This window comes from Protopterus annectens, chromosome 8.part0 (assembly GCF_019279795.1).
Source record: "Protopterus annectens isolate FY-2018-M chromosome 8.part0, PAN1.0, whole genome shotgun sequence".
Taxonomy (NCBI): domain Eukaryota; kingdom Metazoa; phylum Chordata; order Ceratodontiformes; family Protopteridae; genus Protopterus; species Protopterus annectens.
In genome coordinates, this window is record NC_056741.1 from 327,864,839 (window position 1) to 327,876,130 (window position 11,292).

The window sequence follows — 11,292 nt, forward strand, 5'->3', positions numbered from 1 at the left end:
GATCACTGTACAGTGAAAATCGGACAATTTGCCCTTTCCTCACTGTAGTGCAATCTCAGAGGTGGTATATATAATTAGTTGGGGGTGGAGGATGCAGACCCTCACAAGAGCGGAATTCGATGAATAGCATTTTAGATTAAATGCCGTTCATCAATGAGGTCCTTCGATGATTTAATATAGACCCTTCAATCACTACTCCCAGATACTTAAAGCTGGCTTTCTCATGCTGCAACTGTGGTATAGTCACAAAACAATGAAAAAAGTCAGGTAGGCATAATTACACATGATAATCCAGCTGATGATAGCATATAGACTGATCACCTACTTCTGATAATGTTAAACTATAGTATTTTCTGCTTAATGAACCAGAACATTAACATCACAAGGCCACTTGTTGACTTTGACTAGTGATCCCACAACTGTTACCCCTTTCACAAAACGACTGTGTAAGTCCTAGGTTGACACTCCCCTGGCACAGTGACTATCAATTCAGCCTTTTCTTAACCATTTGTAGGAAATGTGGTCCATCTCTCTGAGTCTGATTCCCTTACTTCTTCTCCCAGAATCAGGACAAATTCCTGTGTTTTTTGATAGTGTTGCCACATTCATCGAAGCTGACTTCCTCTACAGACACACTCGAAGATGGCAAAACAAATGCCTCCATGTGACATGACTCCCCTGAACAGGGTCTTTGTCCTGTTGAAGAGTTGATTTAGGTGCCTGGATGAGTGGTGGGTGCAATTCAGTATGACCCGTATACTGCATGTGTGATGTTTGCTGAATGTTGCACTATGCATAACATGATCATGTATGGGCCTAGTGGTGAAGTGACCCATGCTGTCACTGCAGCTCCCAGTTCCACTCCAAGTATGATTAATAATGACCAGCTGGCAGCAGTAGTAAGGGAACCCATGTGGCAGGTTTGTGCATAGCATATAGTTGTGTAGGTAAAGAGGCAGCTTTTAGTTGGTAGCATTCAGATTAGCGTTTCCTTTCTTATAAAAATGCATTGAGTATAATTGATGCATGCACTGTTATCTGTGGGGTAGGCTGTGTGTACATGGTATACTGTCACAATTCATCAGACATTCCCTCTCACGTTTACTTTTTTTTTCAGAACAGGTGCTCATATTATTGTTTATAAAAGTCATGCCTGAGTTTTCACTGACACCTGTTCAGTAATATCATAAGGCATCATATAAAAATAATTATATTTGTAATTCTTTTGTACAATACTTTCTGCTGCGGTTCTGCTCTTTATTATTCACATACTGAACATTCTAAAGTGATACAATTAATAAAAAAGTCCTATGTCAGTACTTAATAAGCATTTTATGCCTTGCAATTGGATAAAATGCATCATGTTGTTTCTTATATTGTGCAACTTTTCTTCTATTTAAGTATGAATAATGTTTCTCTGTTAAATTACTGCAAATCAAATTATTTCATTTTATCATACACAATAATTTGTGCCCACAGAGACAAAAAATATCATCATTGTGCAGTGGTGAGGGTGAAGTGGCAGTGGCTGTTATTTACAAGGCAGGATGTACATTTAATCTCTGTTAACTTTTTAATTAGTGTTTCCCTGAATACTTATGTATTACTACTTTTAAGTTTTAAATAATTACCAGTTGTAACAATGGTAATGCATACAACATTAATGGTTGCAATCACTGCAATCTTGTGATAAGACATTCAGGTTTCTTTACACATTTCTATGAAGTTTTAAGCAATAACATTATAGGACTTACTTATATGCAGTCCAGAACATTTTTTTTTATTTTATTTAATAACTTATTTCCCTTTTAGTTTAACACTGACATCTCTGTGTGAAGTTCAGATTGTAAGCAACTGAAATATCACACTTGAATCAGAGTAGGTCAAGGTTAAATGTGTCATACATATATCCTAAAGATAGGCTAAGTGAAGAAGGGTCAGCATGAGAGCTGGATGGTCAGTTGGTCCTATGTTTTGACCTACTTGATGCAGGTGATCCTACAGACACTTGACCAGGATTGGGACCATAAATGAGAGGTTACCTTGTCCTCTTTCCCTTCCAGGACTGACTCCTATTTGAGTCTGGTAAGTCCTAACAATTGTATAAATGGAGCTGGCCACAGATGCTCGGTGTGCAACCATACTAAGCATCAGTGTGATCATGGCATTACCCCTGCTCTCTGTCATTCCCTTCTATTGCTAGAATTCCTCAAGTACACCCTGGAAGACTCTGATCATTTCTAGCTGACTCTCTGTGGCAGTGCTCTGAGCCCTAACAATGTCACTGCACATTTGCTGCTGGGCAGCCAATGCTTTACGTGTTTGCTGAGGTAGCTGTGACAAATTTCTGTGCCTGGCACCCCTTTGTAAAGGTGTCACTGTGGATGTTGTTACCTATGAAATTCTGCTCTCATCCTGAAAGTGTTCGTCTGGGTTTGAAGATACAGGTATAGAGGTGCATGGGATTTATCCCTGTAAAGCAGGAGTGTAATGTCAGCTTGTGCTTGACTTTTTGATACACTGTCACTTCCTGCAAAGATACTAACTTGTTGCAGGTTGTGAGATCCTGTGATTAAGCTTGAGGACTGCATGCCACTTGCCATAAGCTGCCTCATAAATATAACTATTACATCGTCATCATTATCAGCAGCAGCCATTCTGCTTCTGATATCCTCCAAATTTATTGGTATATTGGAACTATGTGTTTCCGCTGTTGATCCTGTAAAAAAATGAATTAAATACATCATTAATAAAGACATAGCATACACTACTGTATGCTAAGTAATTTGATGTAAATGGCACCTACCATGCACACTCCATTCTTTGTCATCATGTACAGAAGTGGAGGGTTCACCTGTTAAAAGTAATTGCCAGATATCAAATCTAAGTCAGCATTTCATTTTCTATATAAACATGTTATTTTTTTAAACCAACCTTCCTGAGCAGATGTGTGTTCCTTCTGCAGACAATGGTAATAGCCAGTGTACACACCACCTCTGTTTTTTCCAGTCCCATCATCTATTGTGTCATAATCATTTCTATGAATGGTCACCCTCAGTGTCAGTACAATCATTTGCATTCTGCCTAATCTTGGCTCTGGCATGTCCTACCACTTCATATTCTGCCTAACCTTGGCTCTGGCATGTCCTACCACTTCATTTTCTCTCTTCTTGCATTGTGTTAATGTGTGGTTCCTTACACCAACAGCATTAATATCCATAACCACTTGATTCCAAGCCTTTGCCCTCTCAACCTTTTTGGACTTCCCTTTTCCAAACATACATTTGGAATATGTCCTAAGGGCTGCCATGAGTATGTGGTTCTCCTCATGGCTAAAAGTATCCATTATCTGCCTCAATCCTTGGTTTTGCATCATTATTGTACCTAAAAGGATATGCCACATTCTTACAAAAAGTTTGATATAGTCAGTCAAACAACACAAAAATGAAAGTATACCTGTTATCATCACAAAAAACAGAAGTTAGGTGACAAACCCCATATTTATATATATTTGCTGACTCATTCCAGCCAAGTAATGTTTGCATCATTAAGAATACATTCACAATGGAAGTCAAGTAGTTTCTTAACAGGTCCATCCTTCCCTGCCACTATCTTGTATTCATACCATTATTTTTCATTCAGCAGTGGCACTCAGAAATATCCCAGTATCGACACATGTATGTTGTGCCAACAAAACATCCTTGACACTTGAGTGCTTCACATTTGGATCACTGCATTGCTACCATATGTGCACAATCACTAACTGACAACAAAATAAACGTATTCATCTCGATGATCACTATGCTTTTCCACTGCTGCTGTAATGATTTTCAGTTTAGAAATGACAGCTTTACAGCATTCATATAAGTCATCCAAACCTGTCCATCATATCAGTAAAGTAAACATTTTCTTCAAGTAAACCTGGTGATCTAACATCATTTTGAACTGCTTGGTATTAATTTGCAATATTTGTAATATTTATTGCTTACTTCAAATAGTCTACAATTTCCTAAGCTATTTGCCACCTAACTTAAGTAATCACAAGTTAGTAAGGTTGCATTAAACTTATTTGTATAAGTTAAGGGACATTTAGGCATGTTGTATACAAATTCATCCCTATTACACCTATCTCTATGAATTACAGTGAACATATAAAGCAATTTATCTGCTTAACTAGGCCTCCGGTAGTTGATAACTTGGCCTCAGGTACTTGTGAATGCATTGGGACAGACATGGTGTCTGTGGCTGTCCCCAGCAATCCCAATAAGCTCACTGGAACATGCATATAATCTCAGTTATTCTCTAAGGTGACAATGTTTAGAAAATGGAAAATGGAGTCATATGCATGTCATTTTGCACAACAATGAAACATAATCCCTGCCCATTCAACATCATATAGTACACCTGTACCACCTGAAGTCACCCAGCATTTACTAAAAGTTGATATTGACATGCAGAGGAAGATTTATTTCTGCAGAAATAAATAAAGAAGTGCCAAAAGTACAGTAATACTACTACAAAACTGTAGAAGGAATGTATAAAGAAATTATTTCTTCCTGATATACAAGTGTAATACTCCAAAAAGGTATCAACAGTAAGGCATATCTGTAGTAGCAGGTATAAGTAAAATAAAAACTGATACAAACTGATACTTGTATTAATGGCTGTAATCTACCATATAAATGAAATGTGTATGTATTTCTTAAAAATGTGTAGGTGACAAAGCATTTTTAGTAAAACCAGACTTGCCTGTAATAACAGTATGAAGTCTAATGCTCCTGCTTGTTAACTGGGTTTGATTAGGATGATATCACATCCCAGAGACAGTGGTTCTAAACCTATAAACCATAGCCTTACTCATACATTCTTCTATCTGGTACAGAGACTTCTAATGATGGCAGTACCAGTAAAGGTTGCACTCCAAGATGCTCTGACAAGAAGACCATAATTATGCTCTACTTTTTAGGGATTCATACCTGGATATGACTGAATCTAGCATAGGAGGTTTAGACTGGAAAAAGATTGACATTTGGCAGGAGTTGGGTGAGCACTTGTCAACCCTGACAGGGATCACCCACTCTATTTCCCAGTGCTGACACAGGTATGATGACCTACAGAAGTGTAGGCATGACCGGCAGGCTGAGTGGACAGATAAGGTGATAGCAAGAAGTCCAGAGTTCTAAAGAAAGTATTTTTAATCACATCAAACTTTAAAAATAAACTATAAAAATGTTGCATAACTGAAGGTATATGCTAGAACTTTGCAACTGTAAATATGTCTATATGTAATTATAATGCATAAGAAAGCATAAACATAACTGTATACAGAACTGCATCTGTTTACAAATAAAGAATCCTTATGTGATGACATTCTTTTGTTTATAAATACAAATGTATATTTTCAGGTAAATAAATTTAAGTATGCATATATCTATCTGTAAAATATAGGTGTACTTTGGCATAAGTACTCTTACAATTATTTTTTCATGTACATAAACAAATGTATTTATATACACAAAAATATATATTTATATTGCTGCAAAACTTCATATACAGTAGGTATTGTCTTAGTACATGAAGACAATTTTTGAAAGAAAGCCTTTTGTTTGTGTAAGCCAGACAATATTTATTAGTGTGATAATTGTATAAGACAGTCACTTCTTCCACAGTATTAACTGCATACGTAAGATGGCCAAACTCTGTCAGTCACCACACCCTAGCCAGACTGAATTTTGGGGTAGGGAAGGTTAGCGTATCAAGGGAATGACCTTCACATACTTTACTGACAGATGATCAGCTGTATTACTTCTGTACACATTTATACATAATCCCCCATATATGCTTATACATTTTAAAACAGAAAATTATCAAAGCATGCATTTATTGTCATGAACATAAATCACAACCATTCAGGGATAAATCTCAACAGAATCAGGGACAAATCCAGAAATAATCAAAGACAATGAGTTACACTTAAAATATTGCTGTTATCAATTTGAGAGATAGAATAACAATGTGAATTAGTATCTATTTTCTCAAGTAAAGGAAGTATATAACTCTAATTATTGTCATTATTTGTTAAGTGTAATTCATTATCTTTTCTCCAAAAGTCACCATTTTTGAGAGAGATTAATAGTGACAGAGCTAAAATTTGAGTCAAAATTAGGGATGTGTCTGAAAATCAGGGCAGTTGAGAGATACATCCATCTGTGGTGCTAAATATTTTTTGTTTAATGAAGATTAATGTGGAAGGAAGTTAAAACTTCCTTTCACTTGTTGCATTTTTATGCGTGTACAATTTCTGCCTTTGCCTAAAGAAAATTCACAGTGTATTACTTAAAAATATAACTTAAGTATGCAAACCATAATAGTTCAAAGTAGAACCTACATTGAAAGTGTATGGAAAGATTCCAAACAACACCTCTCTCCAAAACAGGCAAGCAGTTCACCCTGGTTTCATTTCTCCAAATGTTTTGGGTTTCTAATACCATGAAGAGAACGGACCCCATTCCTAAGTGAAAGTATTATTAAAGTTTATGAAATTAGTATTGTTTCAATCTTTGATGTTAGCCAAAAGTGTTCTTTGCAGCACCCACAATGTGCTCAGAAATGACTCCTGCAATTCATATGGAGTTAATATCAGTAACATATCTAAATAGGATTGTAAATTATTTTTTATGAGACCCTTTGCTCCTACTACTGGAACTGTCTGGATATCCCTCTTCCACATTGCCCTCATTTCTGCCTGCAAATCCTGGTATTTTATGACTTTGTGTTTCTCTGTACATAAGGCGCTGTAATCAGTGGATGTAGCAATTGCAATGATCAATGTTACTTTTGTCTTCTTTTCATGGACTACTGTATCTGTTTTTCTCGTATCTATTTTTTGAACTGTTCGTAATGGCTAATCCCACGTGATACTTCATCATTCTTTCTACTGCTTTGTGGCTTATGTTTCCAATGCTTCTCAGCTACTTCAATATTGTAATGTTTGTACATTCCCCAATGCAACAGTCTTGCCATATTATTATGCTTTGAAGGATACAGCCCATCTGCTATTAGTATGTCACACCCAGCAACAAGAAGTGTGACTGTTTCCAGTTCTGTTTTACAGAACCTGCATTTGTCTGTTTCTCCCACATGTTCAATGGACTTTGTAAATCAACATGTATGTAGTCCACTGTCCTGGTCTGCCAGTATTAACCTTTCATCTGTTGGTTTAAATTCACCTCTTCAAAACAATTCCTGCCTCAAATCCTGATCAACATGAGTTTGTTCCAGGAGTTTCCTGTACTTGCAACTTTATTTGTGTCTTTTCCACATTTCTTAACTTCTCATCTGATCCTTCTCCTTATATTATTTCTTTTGTTTTTGGCACATTCAGTTGCTGCCTGATTTTTTTCTACTTCTGGTTTGTTTTCCATTCCCGCTTGACACCAATATGCTTCTGTTAAACTAAGCAGGAAAGTCATCTTACATTTGTTCTTTTCATGTTTTAAAACATTCATAATATCTGGGTCTGGTGAAGTCAGCATATATGTAAGCAGTCTTATGATTGCAAATCTATACATGTAGTCATTTTCAAGGAGACCCATACCTCAGTCAAAATGAAGAATATATAATCTTAGTGTACACTGATTTTTTTATATCATTTGATATATTTGATGAATTTTCTTCATGTCCAAACTGATCCAATACCTTTTGGGGCCAGTCAATCACCCCAAAACTGTAAGTTAGAACAGGAAGAGCAAATTGCTCTATAGCATGGACTTTGTTCTTAGATGCCAGTGCTGTTTTAGGTATTAATTTTAGTTGTCAAAATTATACCTTACTGAGTTTTGTTTGCATTTGTTCATGTTTTATTGTTGATCCTTCATTAATTTCCAAATATTTTTACACTCCTGTCTGTTCAAGTTCTTCTATATGAGATTCCTGTCCCAGACTGATATTTTCTTTGTGCCAGCTTTCCTGCTTTAAATGTAGCCTTTGCACATTTATCAAGACCAAATGATATTCTTATATCATCTGAGAAAGTTTTAACCCCTTCCAGTTGTGCTTTCTGCTCCTCATCTGATGAACTATACAGTTTCAAATCACAAAAAGAAGATAAGTCTCTATACTTTGTCGTTGTCTGGGAGGCAAATGTATCCGTGGCTTAATCTGTTAAGAAGACAGTTTAATGGGTTAAGGGCAAGACAAAAGAGCAGCAGTGACAGAGTCACCCTTGGAATATCCCCCTTAGAATTTTTATCCCTGGGATAATAATTTGCCTTTTATCACGGCTTAGCTGAAAAGTTTTTTGCTACTGTTTCATGGTCACTGTAATGCAATTGATCAGTGCAGGGTGTATGTTATACATCTGTAAGCACTCATTTATCCTTGAATGTTGGATGCTGTGAAATGCTTTTTTGTAATCTATCCATGCCATACTTACATTCTTCCCCTTTTTACAATTCTCCATATGACTCTATTTAACAACAAATGATCCTTTGTTCCATATAACCTTCTTTTGCTACCCTTTTGTTCTAGTGCCATGATTGAATTTTCTTCCAAATGACTCTAAACTCTGTCAGCTGCAATTCCATTATACAGTTTATACATTGTTGGGAGGCAAATTACTGATCTATAGTTTTTAGGATAGCTTGCAAGTTCACTCTTAAGGAAGAGTATACTTTTTCCCTTTGTTAACCAGGATGTTGTCTTTTTGGTGCACGTATATAAATAGATCATACTCAGTACTAAATCTTCATGTAAAGATGCTAATACTTGTAGCCAGAAGTTAGGTACTACACCTGGGCCTGGGTTTTTCCATTTAGGAGCTTTTCTTAATTTTGTTTCAATATCTCTGGCTGTTACTTCTTCCCATTTCATATCCTGTACATTTTAACTTCTTACTTTTTCTTGTACTTCCTCTGTCCATTCAGCATTGTTGTTATGCTCCACAGGGTCTTCATAGATATTTTTTTTCAAAATGTGTCTATTTCTTCTTATTTTGGTGGTGTTTCTATTCCTTTTGCTTTGTTTCTCAGTTCTCTATAAAACTTTTTTGGGTCATCAATGAATTACTTATTTGGTACTTTTCCTTTGTATTTATCTGCATATTTCCAACATTTTTCTGCCTTCATGATATCTCCAGTTTTTCATTTACGATAGTGTAAGATAGATCCTGGTCTGTTTTAATACTGTACATTGCTTTTATTATGTATATCTTTCTAAGTATTTTTGCTAATCTGTTCCCTCTACTACACTCTTCTAATAGTGACACTTCTTGTCTTAATTGCTTTATAGTTTATTCTATTCAATACTTCTATGATGACATTTGATTTCTTCCTTTCATTTCCCTTATTGCCTTGTATTTTTTTGATAAGATGAGCTGTTCACATATATAAGTGTAATTATATGAAGCTTAAGGTTTTCAAGTAGTCCTTCACACATACTTAAGGATTAACTTCAGGTATTTTACACTTTTGCCATAAGTGGGCATGATTAATAAAACCCCTTCACATTTACTTAGCATGAACAGCCCACACTTTTCATTTGCATATAGACATAATGATGCTTTTCAAGGATAACTGCAGCATAAGTACAAAACTCAGGACTATGAATACCACCCGTAGTTTTAATGGATATTATGACTTCCAGAGGTAAACATTCTATTTTAACTCCCTGGAAAAATGTTAAAATGAAGATACCTTAAACAATACAAGTTATCTATTATGCAAGCTAAGTCTAAAATTAGATTATTTTGTTTGGAACTAAGAATTATCACCAATCTAGCACGTATGGATAATATTTCTTTACAACTGGCAAATTTTAATACAAGCAAAGCAAACCAATACATAACATCAAAGTGTAACCAAAATGCAGTGACCCCAAAAAAGCACTCATAAACAAACAAAAGGAGACTGTCATACTATAAATACATCTGAGCAGCCAGAACAGCTATCATTTAATTTTCTTGACTTCTAAGATGTTATTAATGTCTCCCATATTCAAGTCCATATGATCTAAAACAAAACCTACAAACCTTTTAAAATCCTGACAAAAGTTAGCGTCTTTCTTTTATGAAGTGGAATGTCATCAGGGGTCAGCTCATTAATTTAAGACATTTAATGAGTGAAGATTTAGTTTTTGAAAATGAAACATAATTTTAATATTTTTATTTCTTGACAGAAGTTATTTGTTCAATAAGTTGAATGACATTAATGAGAAAATTAGATGTAAAAGAAACACTAACTTTCATCAATTTTATTAGAGGGTTACAATCCTAAAATAATGGAAACAAGTAATGATACTCACTGTAGATTATATTAGAAATATTATTTATGATAATTAGAAGATTATTAGTGGGAACCATGATTTGGTAAAAGCTATTGGTTTACAACCTTAATTTTGATTACAAAAGGGCTAGTAATTTAAAGAACATGCTTGAGAAGCCAAATTTTAAGTGTGGTCAGGTTTCCAAGGGGCCTTAATATTTGTAAATTACGAAGGCATATAAATACTGGACACAGTGTTACATTAAACCATTTGGGATAATAATTTCTTGGTAGGAAAAGATACACCTGAAAGTCCAATGGAGTTGTTTATTTTGCAAGTGGTTGCTCATGAGACAAAAGGACTTCTATTTGGGTAAAAACCATTAGAAATTTCTCACAGAGAATAAATAGGCATAGGTTTAGTGTAAATAATGATCCTACAAAATGCTTTGGCAAAACACAAAACTTTTGTCAAGATTTCAAAAGTTTATATTTTTTATTTAGATCATTTGGTTATGGACTTGAATATGGGAGACATTAATAACATTTTAGAAGTCAAGAAGGCTAAGTGGCAGATGTTTTTATCCACCAAAATGTAGTTTAAGCCTGATGGTCTCCTTTTGTTTAAGAAATTGTAATACTACAATTCAAGACTTTTTTAATTGCATGAAACATTCAGATACTAGAATTTCAAAAGAAAAAAAATAAGATTCCATAAATACATTCAAAGCCTCTTCTATGCAGCCCCTAGAAGGCATTTGTTTATTAAAGAAAAAAAATGTCAGACCTTGAAGACTGACCACAAAACAATAATATAATCCTTGGCAGTTTTTATAAACTGGAAGTTGTTTCTGTTTTTTTTTTTTTTTTAATTAATACAGCAGCCTGGATTCAAAAATCCTTCCTTATTAACTGTGTCCATCAAATTCTCCAAAGTGATGCTGTGCAGTCCCAGTCAAGGAAAAATATATCAGAATGTTTTTCTTTTAAGTTGTTGCAGTTATTTTATGGAAAGCAAGACAATTAAATGGCT